This window comes from Protopterus annectens, chromosome 5.part0 (assembly GCF_019279795.1).
Source record: "Protopterus annectens isolate FY-2018-M chromosome 5.part0, PAN1.0, whole genome shotgun sequence".
Lineage (NCBI taxonomy): Eukaryota > Metazoa > Chordata > Ceratodontiformes > Protopteridae > Protopterus > Protopterus annectens.
The window spans coordinates 563,195,464-563,208,676 of record NC_056735.1 but is presented as its reverse complement, the minus strand read 5'-3'; positions in this window follow the sequence as shown (position 1 = coordinate 563,208,676).

Here is a 13,213-nt window from a genome sequence, read left to right as displayed (position 1 = left end):
TGGTGGATAATATCCTAGCAGGAGCAGGAGGGTTTGCCCTTGCTTTCCTAGATGATATTGCCATCTACAGCCATTCCTAACCAGAGCACCTTCAGCATGTCAGGGAGGTGCTGGGCAGCCTACAGATGGCAGGGTTGACCATTAAGCTGAGCAAATGCCAGGTGGGTATGGCAGAGGTCTCCTACCAAGGACATAGAGTGGGGAGTGGTAAGATAAGGCCAGAACTTGCCACAGTGGAAGCTATTCAGGCATGGTCTGCACCTGTTACCAAAAAGCAGGTAAGGGCATTCTTAGGGACAGCAGGGTACTAAATAATGTTTGTCCCAAGTTATAGTACCATAGCTGCTTCCCTCATAGACCTGACAAGGAAAAAACAGGCCAGATAAGGTAGTGTGGACTCCAGCATGTGAGCAGGCATTTCAGAAGCTTAAAGAAGCTTTGGGAGGACCCCTGTATTAGCCAGTCCAGATTACAGCAAATAATTTATTGTGCAAGTGGATGCTTTGAACCATGGGGTGGGGGCTGTACTTAACCAGATTTCTTCAGAGGGGGAAGAGCACCCACTGGTTTATCTCAGTCGTAGGCTCCAACCCAGGGAGGAATGCTATGCAGCTGTCGAAAAAGAATGTCTAGCCATAGTGTGGGCACTGCAGAAACTTCAACCTTATCTGTATGGAAGAAAATTCACTGTAATGACAGATCACAACCTTCTAACATGGTTAAACAGAGCCAATCAGCAAAATGCCAAGTTGCTAAGATGGAGCCTGGGGTTGCAAGCATATATGTCAGTGCAGCACCACAATGGGATAAGCAATGCCAATGCATATGGGCTCTTAAGACAGGGAATGGGGTGAGGTACACCCAGATAGACCTAACCCTCTCAAGCAGCGTTTCTCAAGGGTCACATGAAAAAATAGCTTGAGTTCTCCTGGGGGGAAGAGATATGAAGATTGGGGGAATATGGACGAAAGCTGCCAGTCTAGTCAAATAGAATCTGATACATAATTCTATCATTTGTGTATATAATTGCAAAATACAGGCTTGTGTTCTTAAATGAAAGAAAACACTGTAAAATGTGAACTTCAAGTTTGTGGCAACATTGCCATTTGCTTTAAGGAAAACTATGCCAAGCATTTCTAATGTTCTTTGAAGTAAAATTATCTAAATAGTGGTACTGAAGCGGCTTGTTGAACACATTCTTTCTATTGTCTTAACATAAGGAATAATTGCTGGAATGTACATGTAAAATGTCTTTTATTGTTGTAGTTTCCTGAGCAGGTGTTAGATTGCTAAATAATGCAGTTTGTTGTCCTGGGAACTCCAGACTAAGTGTCAAAATGATGTAATGTGTATACTGGAAAAACCTAAGTGTCAAAATGATGTAATTTGGGAGGGCCTAGCAAAGATGTTTGTTAGTGAGTTTAAAAACTATTGTTCAGAGAGAGACTGTAAGAAAATCAGGCACTTAAATAGCTTAAAGAGAGGAATGATATTGTGGTTAAACCTGCTGACAAAGGAGGAGCCATAGTGGTAATGGATGCAATGATGTATGTCCAATGGATGAAAGAATTATTAAGTGATTGAAAGACCTATTCCTTGATTAGTAAGAATGAACTAAATATTATGAAAAGGAAGATCCAGCAGGCTATTTATGACATGCTATTGCAAAGAGAGTTTAATGAGTATTTGCATGATCTCTTCATCACTGAGCACCCCACTGTACCAAGTATCAGTGGATTACCAAAAATTCATAAAGATGTTAAACGCCCACCTTTAAGACCAATTGTGGCTGATAGAGGATGGTTGACGGAATCTATTTTTATGTTTATTGAGCAAGAACTAAAAAAAGATGCCTACCTAGGGCCTCCACTGTGATTAAAGATACAGATGAGTTTCTACAACATCTGTATGTAGCTCTGGAACATCGTGATGATCTTGAGAGTTTGCTATTGGTAACCCTAGACGTGAATAGTTTATTCACTTCCATACCAAATAATTATGGCATTGAAGCATTAAAAGAATTTCTAACTGAAGAGAAGGTAGAATCACGTTTGATATGTGATCTTTTGGAAATCGTGTTACAATGTGTTTACCTATGACAACAGCTACTATTGGCAGAGATGGGGGGTTGTCATGGGCACGCCCTATGCCAATAGTTATGCAAACTTGGTTTTAGCCAACTGGGAGAGAGCTTGGTCGAAGGATGCTAATAACATTTGGAATGACCAGATAATTCTGTACAATCGGTTTGTGGATGATACCTTCATTGTATGGAATGGCAAAGAAGAAGATTTAAGAAGCTTTGTTAACTTCCTGTCACAGACCACTACTTTCCTGAAATTTGATGTAAAAACATCTAGAGAGATGATTGACTTTCTGGATGTGAGATTATCTCTTGATCCGGGGTAGGGAATAGACACTTGCCTCTATAGGAAAGATATGTGGCAAAACCACATGCTCCATTTTTCCAGTATGCATCCTAGGCATATTTTCTCTAACATTGCTGAAAATCAAATTGCAAGGATTTCAAAGCTATGTACAGAAGAGGCAACCTTTCTCCAGGAAGAAGAGAGGCTTATTAATAATTTCAGCCAACGAGGATATGGAAAGAGAAGTTTAGAAGTAAACAAGACCAGAATTAATGACATAAGTAAAGGAAAAGGCAAACCTTTTTATTCCTCTAAGGTCAAAGAAGGTTAAAGCACACCATCCCTAGCTATACCTAAAAGAACATCTAACTTAAGGGTCAATTTGACTTACACTATGGACCATGATAACGTATGCCAGGTGATCAAAAAGTTCTGGCTGATTCTAACTTTGGATAAAAAGTTAAAAGAGATTGTTAGAGATAACCCAAGTTTCCTTTTCAAAAATAAAAAGAATCTCAAAATGATTTTATGCTCAAATGATGGGATATGTAACAACTACGTACATAATAATTCATCAGGAACAAAGAAATGTGGCTTTTGCAAGGTCTGTAATGTAATCAATTGTAGCAACACATTTAAGCATCCGGTTACTAAACAGACATTTGTTTTTCATGGATTAGCTAATTGCCTAACCAGCAATATTGTTTACATAGCTACCTGCACTTCCTGCACAGCATTTTATGTTGGGAAAACTAATATGAAGCTAAAGGAAAGAATTATCAAACATCAATCTGATATACGTAACAGAAAGGAAACAAATTCTCTTTTCCTTCAATTACGTGAGCATGCGGGACATAGCTTTGTTTTCATGGTCATTTCAAAGATACATTTTACTTCCAGAGAAGGAGACCTGACCAATCTGACTGAGAGAGAGGAAGCCAAATGGATAATGCGGCTGAGGGAAGATAAACCCCCTGGCCTTAATGGCTGTGTTCCCTTAAAACCTTTTCTTAAAAACAGATGAGCAATGAGCTATGCTCACTTATGACCTGTGTTAGAAATCTTAGGTATACTGATTTAGGCTCTGATGTCCCAAAGAAACTGTTGAAATGAAATAAAAAGAAGCGCCCTAAATGACCATCGTAATTTTTTTTTCACCTTTTTCTCTCAAAATCTTAGCTTTTATGCAGAGCTTGTTCCTTTAACCAGAACCTACTGAAAATATTTTACTAATATTCCTTTTGAAAATATGTCTGAGTCTGTCTTAGAAATGTCAAACTGTCATGTTGTTTTAAACAAAGAGTTTTAAATAAAGAGTTTTAACTTCAAGCTATGGAGGTTTGTACCAATGGACTAACTTGATTGATTAACATTCATCATTCACTGAGGTGTTTCATTGGATGATACCAACTTTTAAACACTGAACCCAGCTTACCTACTTGGATCTGAAGAAGGCTTGAAAAAGCTGAAAGCGATTGTCCATTGTTTACATCAGAAGTGTTCTTCACTTTTATGTTCGTTTTTTCTGTTTTTATGACATCCACATGTTTTAAAGCTGTGGAATTACAATGCCACTTGACTTTTACAACAGCAAAACTCTATATTTCATATATTGTGGATTCAACATGGTAAAAGCCTGTTATTGAAGCTGTTGTTTTGAAGCTGTCTTTCTGCCATTTTGGTTGTTTAGCAAGTTTTGAATACTCAGATGAAATACTAGTACCGGTGGTGCAACGCTCTTCCAATATTAACATCAGCAGTATTTCACAAGTGGAAGATGGTAATAAAAGTATCCCACTTGCTGATGTAAAATACTCTCTCTAATGACAAGCAAGTGCACAAATACACACAGACACACCAGTTGACTGCAGTGAGAACAGAACCCCTACATATCTAAGTACGCATACTACAAGCCTTTATATTTAATGGAAGCACCACAGAACAAGTCTGACTTACAGAGTGCTAGACAACACTTTATAAGTGATGATGTCAGCAGTGTCTGGTGAGAAGAAGATAATAATAGCAGTATCCCACATGCTGGTGAAAATGCTTTCTAACATCAAACAAGTGCACAAACACACACACACACCAGTTGACTGCAGTGAGAACAAAGCCCCTACCTGTCAAAGTACACTGACTAGAGATGTCTGTATTTACTGCAAGTGCCACAGCAGACATCTGACTTGGAGAGTTTCAGACAACAATTCATAAGTGATGACATCAGCAGTGCCTGGTGAGAGGAAGATGGTGATATCAGTATTCCCACATGCTGGTATAAAATGCTCCCTCTAATGTAAAGTAAGTGCACACATATGCACATATACACACCAGTTGACTGGACTGAGATTAGAACTCTACCCAAGTACTCAGACTAGAAAACTCAGTTCTTAATGCAAGCACCCCAACACTAGTATGACTTTTACAATGCTGCAAGACAATTTATAGTGGGTGACATGATCAATGCATGTTTGAGAGAAGATATTGGGAGGCCTGCATGGAATGGATGTGTAGGCATGTCCAACTGTCAAAATGCTAGTACTCCATGGGATTTCAAGATACACAATTATGCTGCTCTGACTAGACACACACACACACACACACACACACACACACACACACACACACACACACACACACACACACCAGTTGGCTGCAGTTAGATTAGAGCCCCTACCTATGTACACAGATTAGAAAATTCACTATTTAACACAAGCACCATGGCACAAGTCTGACTTTAACATAGCTGCTGAACAATTTATCGTGGATGACATCGTCACTGGATGTTAGGTGGCCTGTCTGAAAGGGATAACTAGCCATGTACAACTGTCAAGATATTAACATTCTGCATGTTGCCAGATTGATGGATGTCCAAAGTTTAGAGTTTGCTGTTGTGTTTCCAATGTGCAGGTATACTTTGCGAGACATCTTTACAAACTATATGCAAACAGCTGTCCACATTACTGCAAGTATTGGAAAAGCTCAATGTATATTGTTATTATAAAAATGTGCATGGTATATAAGAAAGCATTTGTTATTTATTTTTGTAATGTAGTTGATATTTGTAAACAAGTACTGAGAGTCAAAGTTTGAAGTGCATGGGTGGAGGTAACAGATGGGTGCAGTGCAAATATATGTGTTCTTTTCTTAAAAAGTGCCTTCCATTTGTTTGTGATTTTACATGTACTTTGATGGCATGAAGACTACCTGGACAATATACATAAGTAATACATGCTAATCTAAACTTTCCTTAGTGTACCGCTGAGCAGCTGGTTTGCATGATTAATGGCAAAGTGTTTGCGCATGCAAGATGCGCATTTCTGCTGCTTTCTCTGTTTGTGTATAGTTAAGCACCAAGCAAAAGCAAGCCTCATTGATAAGATTATGAGAGTTCTTCTGTACTGAGTGTATGAAACACACCTGTTGCTTCGCTGACTTTGTGGCAGCAGATGTAAGTACATTGATGGATTTCAATTTGAGCTCAGATGATATAGGGTTCAAATCCAGGTGTATCTAATAGTTCTACATATGTATTTATAGTTCAATTAAATAATTCTTTACTGTACATGCACTGTGTGTTATCTTAGCAAAAGCCTGTTTAAGCAACATTGTGTACAGGTAACTGCACCATTGAAGACTCGTTCACCATCACTTGGCATTTGCGCACAAAGCCAAATTCTGTGCAAACACAGAAAACAAAAAGTGAAGGGCTACATTGCTGTTATTTTTACTTATGTGTGTTGTGTGTGATTCTATTTTTTGATTAGATTAAAGGTGTTAAAATGGGGGTAGATGGGGATGTGGTGAAATGGGGGCAAGCAGAGGGAAGAACAAAGGGAAAGCAATATAGGAATGTGCAGGAAGGAGGTAGGAAAGAACCATAGCTATCCACTGCTTCAACAGTGTAACATGAAAATATGGTACAGCTTATTAGATGAATTTGGGCTGTCACCTGAACAAAGAGGTGTGACAACAACACAGTCATGTTGTAGACCCAATTGGACTGACTCAGATTTGTCAAGAAGATATGTGTGCAAAGTGTAGAGCTATGTATGGTATGATATTTTTTGTGGGACAGGTGTCCATTTTATTTTTACTTCAGTAAGAGAGGAATGTTAGGTAAGGGGCGTAGATATTTCTGGGTCAGGTAAGTAGGGTAGGTGAGAAAGCAGATGCAAACAGGACAAACAAGACAGAAACAAAGATGGTGAGGGGCACAACATTTTGGGGGACATCATGACTGGGATTCAGGAGTGGACAACAGATGCCCATGGCAGTCAAACATGGGGACAGTGAGAATCTAGTCCTCACTCACAGGGCTGTCGTCACTGTCCCCTTACTTCACTGACTGTTGGAGTACTTGATGCCTTCTCCTATCAACTGTAAGGGAGAGCAGCCTCTCCATCCAGCAAAGACATGCACCAATGGTGCTATGCATGATACTACATACCAACTCTGGCATCTCCTAGCTGTTGATAAAATCCCCACCCCCCCCCACCAGTACTCCCAGAGGGTACCACAGCACCAGGTCCTGGAGTAGTGCTTCCTGAGGGCATAGGTAGTGCAGGGGTAATAGAGGCAGTACTGTCAGGTTGTGTTGCAGATGTACTGGACACTAGTGCTGAAGCTGGTGGAGCAGGAGCAGGCTGAGCCACTGGGGTTGGCCTAACTTTCTCTGCTGTAAAGCATTTGTGATTTGTCAAAGATGGATAACATGGAAACAATTTGAAAATACATAGGGAAAAAACAGAGATAAGGGTTGGGATGAAGGAAAGAAAAAGAGATAAAGTTGGTACCATCATACATGACATACAAAGCATTATCACAAAAATAAAGCATTTTATCTGAACTTTTAGATTTAAGTATACTTCTTAACAACTTTTAGCTATTAACAGCTATTAAGGATACCCTCATCTCCTTCAAGCCTTGCCGATTTGGATCTACTTTTTATGCTGTCCCAATACTTTACTACTGCTTGAGCAGCATTTTACAAACTCTCTATCCACTACTCTGAACTAAGGAACTTCCTGGCTATTAAGGATACCCTCATCTACTTCAAGCCTTGCCAATTTGGATCTACTTTTTGTGCTGTCCCAATACTTTACTACTGCTTGAGCAGCATTTTACAAAGTACGTCTTATCACTTGACCCTGTTGATAGCTATTCTCAGCTCTGTTTTATAATTGTACTAAATTTTTTGGCCTCTGTGTCAGGAATGCTAGCAGCCAGACTCCTCTCTAAGACCAGTATTTTCTAATATTTTCTTTCCCATACCGCCTACCTTATCCTTCCCAACTAGTTATTTTTCTGCCCTTAGTCACCTGTTGTAATACCACCTCTGAACACTAGGTGGCAGTCTAACTAGGCCTTAATCCTTACCCTCTTTCCACTCGTACTAGCTTAGCTCTTTACATTATTCTTTCCTATTTTTCTCCTCCCTTGCCCTGTTGCCCAGCTATTCCCTAAATTCTCAGTCTCTGCCCCTAACCTGCACACCTATCACCTTCTACCCTTAGCAGACTAGTAAGCAATATATTTTTTCCTCTTCTCTACCTTGTCTTGAGCTATACCTGCTCCACTTGAAGCTACTCACCTGCTTATCTTCTCTAACTGGGCTGCTCTGCTCACTGATTGTCTCTTTCACTACTTGCTCTATCCCGCTCCATTCGACCTACGGGCTCACTCCACTCCCCTACCCTACCCCCTATTCCCACCCACCCCAGTGCTGTTACACTTATACCTATCAAGTCACACACATTTTACTATCCATCCAATCACCTTCTACATATACTTATAAACTCCTCCCCTTATCTTACTCCCTCATCATCTGTACTCTACCTCAATACCTATAACCACTCCTCCTGACTTCTCCCCTTAGCTCACTCCTTAATCACCTCTACTCATTCTCAGTAGTTATAACCACTCCTCTTACATGTATTAGTTTATCATCCACTCCTCTCTACCTCCTCTGACTATCCTTCCATACCTCTACATTTATCTCACCCTACCCTTCAACTATATTTTAAGCTACCTATCGACTTTACATAACCTTTTTATCCTACTACTTTAAATGGCCTACTCACATAAACCTATCCTCAAAAACTCTCTTGTCTTTTCTTCCTTATTTATATTTCTAACCTTAACTTACACCCTCACAGCTTATGAACATTACATTCTGAATCACAAAGTGTCCTATCTGCAGACTCTCTCTACTACACATCACATCTGCTTCTCTCATAGCAACATCACCTCTACTTCAGCTTATCTGCTTTCTAGGTTCCACAGATGTACCCATGTTACTTACCTCCCCAACAAGTTAACCCCACCCAAGCACTATAAAAGCTTAAAACATCGATACAATCCACAGACATTCTAACAGGTGGAGATATTCATCCTAATCCTGGCCCATCCCCACTAAATGTTAATCTACAACAACAATCATTCAATAATGCTACCTCCTCTATAATATCTGATAACTCCCTCAGAATAGCACAACTTAATATTCGTAGCATTACCAAACAAAATTAGTCAACTGCACACTCTCCTTCAAGCTCATGCATTTGATATTCTTTGCCTTACAGAAACTTGGCTAAAACCTTCTACTCGTGACCTAGAAATAACCCCACCTGGATATAATATCCCAAGATGCGACCATACATTAAAAAAGGGTGGGGGTGTAGCAATCTTGTTCAAATCTGAACTTCTTGTTTCACCCTATGATGTATCACTACTCTCAAATACCAATGCTGAGACCCTTACTATCAAACTCCAAATGAATAGCTCTAAATCAATTTATATAATCTGCTCTTACATCCCTCCAGGAAATAATATTAACACTCTAGAAAACATTCTTAGTAGCCTTTCCACTCACTTACCTCAGGAAACAATTGTATTAGGCGATTTTAATATAGACTGGACCTCATGTAATTCCCTCAACCCTAACACCCACATAAATCTATTTGGTTTCAATCAAATAATAAACTCCCCCACTAGAATCCAAAAACCAAGTAATAAAGAAACTACTCTTGACTGGATCCTTATAAATAGCCACCCAGAAAAGTACAAGACAGGAACTCTCCCAGATGACATCAGTGATCACATTCTAACCTACATTACAAAACAAAAGAAATACAGCCCTAAAAATAGCAATTTTGTTACCTATCATTCTAAAAAACACTTCCAAGCAGAGAACTTTATAAATGAGCTAAAAGCCTGCAACTGGTCATCTCTAAAGCTACTTAATTTAGATGAATCAATCTCCTATTTTAATTCTACATTCCTTCAAATTCTAAACAGCCATGCTCCCTTCAGCTCCTCCAGAGTTAGGACCAACATAGCCCCTTGGCTCACAAAACAGACTAAAGAAAAACTGTTTCTACGAAACAAAATATGGGCAAAATGGAGAACCTCTAAAAGCTCTGCAGACCATCTATACTTTAAACAGCTAAGAAGTGCTGTCAAAAAGGATATAGTCTCAGACAAACAAAACGACTACTTCCACCTGCAACAATCACACTCTAAAAATCCTCAAAAGTTTTGGTCTGGCATTAATAAACTTCTCAAACCAGGACATGCTAGGACTTCTTCTCCCTGCTCTATTCCCAGTAATAACCCTCTGCAAATAGCTAATGCTTTTAACAATTACTTCATTGAAGCTATTCAAACTCTCTACACTACATACTAACAGTCCACTTCCCTCCCTACATTTGCAACCTGTACCAACATCCTTTATCTGCAAACGCCTTCAAAAACTCAAACCCTGCTCTCCCTCTGCTGATTGCCTCCCAGCAGAATACCTTCAAATTGCAGCTAAAGCCATAGCATACCCTGTTTCCATCCTTATAAACAGAACTATCTCAGAAGGCTACATCCCCTCCATATGGAAAATCTCTCATATAATCCCCTTGCACAAAGGAGGTAAATCTACAGATATCTCCAACTACCGACCAATTGCTCTACTCTCCCCATTAGCCAAAATTATGGAAAAATGTATTCACCATCAACTACTTCAGCACCTTCTCCTCAATAACTTGCTTGCAAATTGCCAACACGGTTTTAGGCCCTTTCGTAGCACTACTTCTGCCCTGCTAACTTGTATTGATTATATAAACAGGAATAGAAACAATAACTCTTTCTCATCTGCTCTATTTATTGACCTATCTAAAGCCTTTGACATGGTCAATCACAACCTACTTATCAATGTGCTAAAAGCCCAAACTCTTGACCCACAAGCAATCCTTTGGTTTAAATCTTATCTTGAAAACAGACACCAAGCAGTACTCTGGAACAATAATCTGTCCACATGCCTCCCAGTGAACACTGGAGTACCTCAAGGCTCTATTCTAGGCCCTCTTCTTTTTTCCATTTTTATTAATGATATCCATACTGTTTTTCCACAATCCACCTGTATACAATACGCTGATGACTCTACTCTTATCTGTACTGCCAAGTCTTCTTCCTCTCTCCAGACCCTTACACAAACTGTATTTAAGACAGTTGAAAAGTGGTTCACCCAACGTCGCCTCCTCCTTAACCCTAAAAAATATAAACTATTGCTTTTTACTCCCACCAAAAAATCTCCACAAATCCACTTCACTATTACCTCTGACAATGGAACCTGTATTTCCCCTGATTCGACTGCTCATCTCCTTGGCATAACCATTGACCATAACCTCAACTTTGATGCCCATGTTAACAATACTATAAAAACTGTCAATAAAAAATTAGGCTCCCTGTATAGAATGAAACCCTTCCTTACCCCACTAGCTAGGAAATCCATTGCCCAGACTCATCTTACTTCTACCCTATTCTATGCATCTGCCATTTATACCAACCTATCAAAACATAATCTTATCAAACTTGAAACTAGCTACAATAATATAACCAGATTTGCCACTGGCTCCCCTTATAGAACCCACCACTGTCTCAACCTTCAACAGCTCAAATGGTTAGAACTACAAAACCAACTACAATAAAATCAACTGGTGATTGCACAAAAAATCCTGCTCCATCCTACTAATACTCCTATCCTCTCTAATTTGATCTCCACATATAAAAATCTTACAACACTATGCTCAGCTAATAAATTACTTATTGCCAACAGTTTATCTAATAACAAAGTGGGAGAGTCACTCTTTTCCAATGTTGTGGGTAGAATCTAGAACAAGCTTCCTAGTACATTCACTTCTCTCTCATCTACACCAATCTTTAAGAAACAGCTCAGAGATCACCTAAAAATACATTGGCTTTGCCCCTGCTCAAAGCCTGATTTAATCATACTTTTCTTTTTTGTCCTCCTCACCCTTTTTTCTCCTGCTTCCAGGACAAATACCCCCCTACAATTCTTGAATAATTTATTACTTACCCACTCTTTTTACCTTCAATTTTTTCCTTCCTATTCTCTTCTTTTTTCTAACTTAATGATTCTTTTTTTTCCAAAGGAATGTTAATGCTCAAATACTTTATTAACTCTTGGTTGATTGTACATGAAACCCACTAAAGAATCAAGACTTGATTATTTTGTACACCTGCTCTAATGAAACCATACTTTGTTCACAAATTAATAACTTTTCTTATCATGGCTTGCTATGTAATTGAGACTAGTCTTTTTTGATGTTTTGAATGTTATAATTTACTCATGCTTGGAGCTTTTCTCCCCGGGCCTCTACTGAAAATGGATATGTATCCAGCTAGACTAGCCCGGTCAACAAATATAAAATAAAATAAAAATAAATAAATAAACTACTTACTATAAGTAAGGATTACTCAAAGTAATTCTTACAATGTGCATATAATGCACATATGCTTGGTCTAATTATACAGATTAAGTTAACAGCAGGGCATTTATGCCACTTGTGTAGCAATTAATTTATGTAATAGATTTTAAAGGACTTTACTATTTTATATCTGTGTTACTTGTGGCATTTGAACCCACAACATCTGATTACAGTCTTAGACTTGACTCCTGTAGTTGGCTTGTGCTACAGACTGAAGCATGCATGCTTACTTTGCTACAACTGTATAGAAAAAAATAAATTTAAAAGCTAAAATAATACATCTATTGTGCTGCATACATACCCTTGCTTCCCTCAGTCTCTCTAGATGCTCAGCATGGTTCTCTCTGTTTTCCATAATTTCTGCATAGGCTGCAGAATAAGGAAAAAAGAGCAAAAGAAGAGCATTATGCATAATAGTCTTGTCTACATGCAGGTTTCTAATATAAATTCTCTTTATCAGTATACTTAAACAACTGTGGAATGTCAGCAGTCCTGAACTCATCTAGCCACTAGCTCAGTGTATCCCTCTTGTATCTATTCAAATCATTAAAATGATGCCTACACTGCTTTCCAATGTGTAGAATGCTAGTCAAATGGAAGACACCCTTGGTCAGACTATTCAAAGCCACAGACTTATATTGGGAGAGGATATAGTCTCAATGCAAAAGCATTCAGCTCTGTTGCTTTACAAGGAGTCCAGTGAAGATTGTGGATTCCTCCACATCCCATGTCTGCACCCTAAATTGAGCACCTTCCCTTCTACCACCAGACATGCTTAACCAGGGAAAACAGCAATAGCTAATAATGATTTCCCACCAATGTGTGTTATTGTGTTTACTGGTAGTACACAAAGCTGAACAACAATGCTACCCATGTCTGTGTGATGTTAAGTGGAGAGCAATAGTGCCAAACAGAGAGGAAAGTAGTTTTGGCAAATGGGAGGTTAATCTGAAGCTTGGCATTAGTTTTGGGGTTGTTTGATGCTGTGGCTCTTAGGTGATTTAACTTTGTAGACGTACTGGGGGCATATATTTCATAACTTGACACATTTTGCTTTGGCTTTATACACTG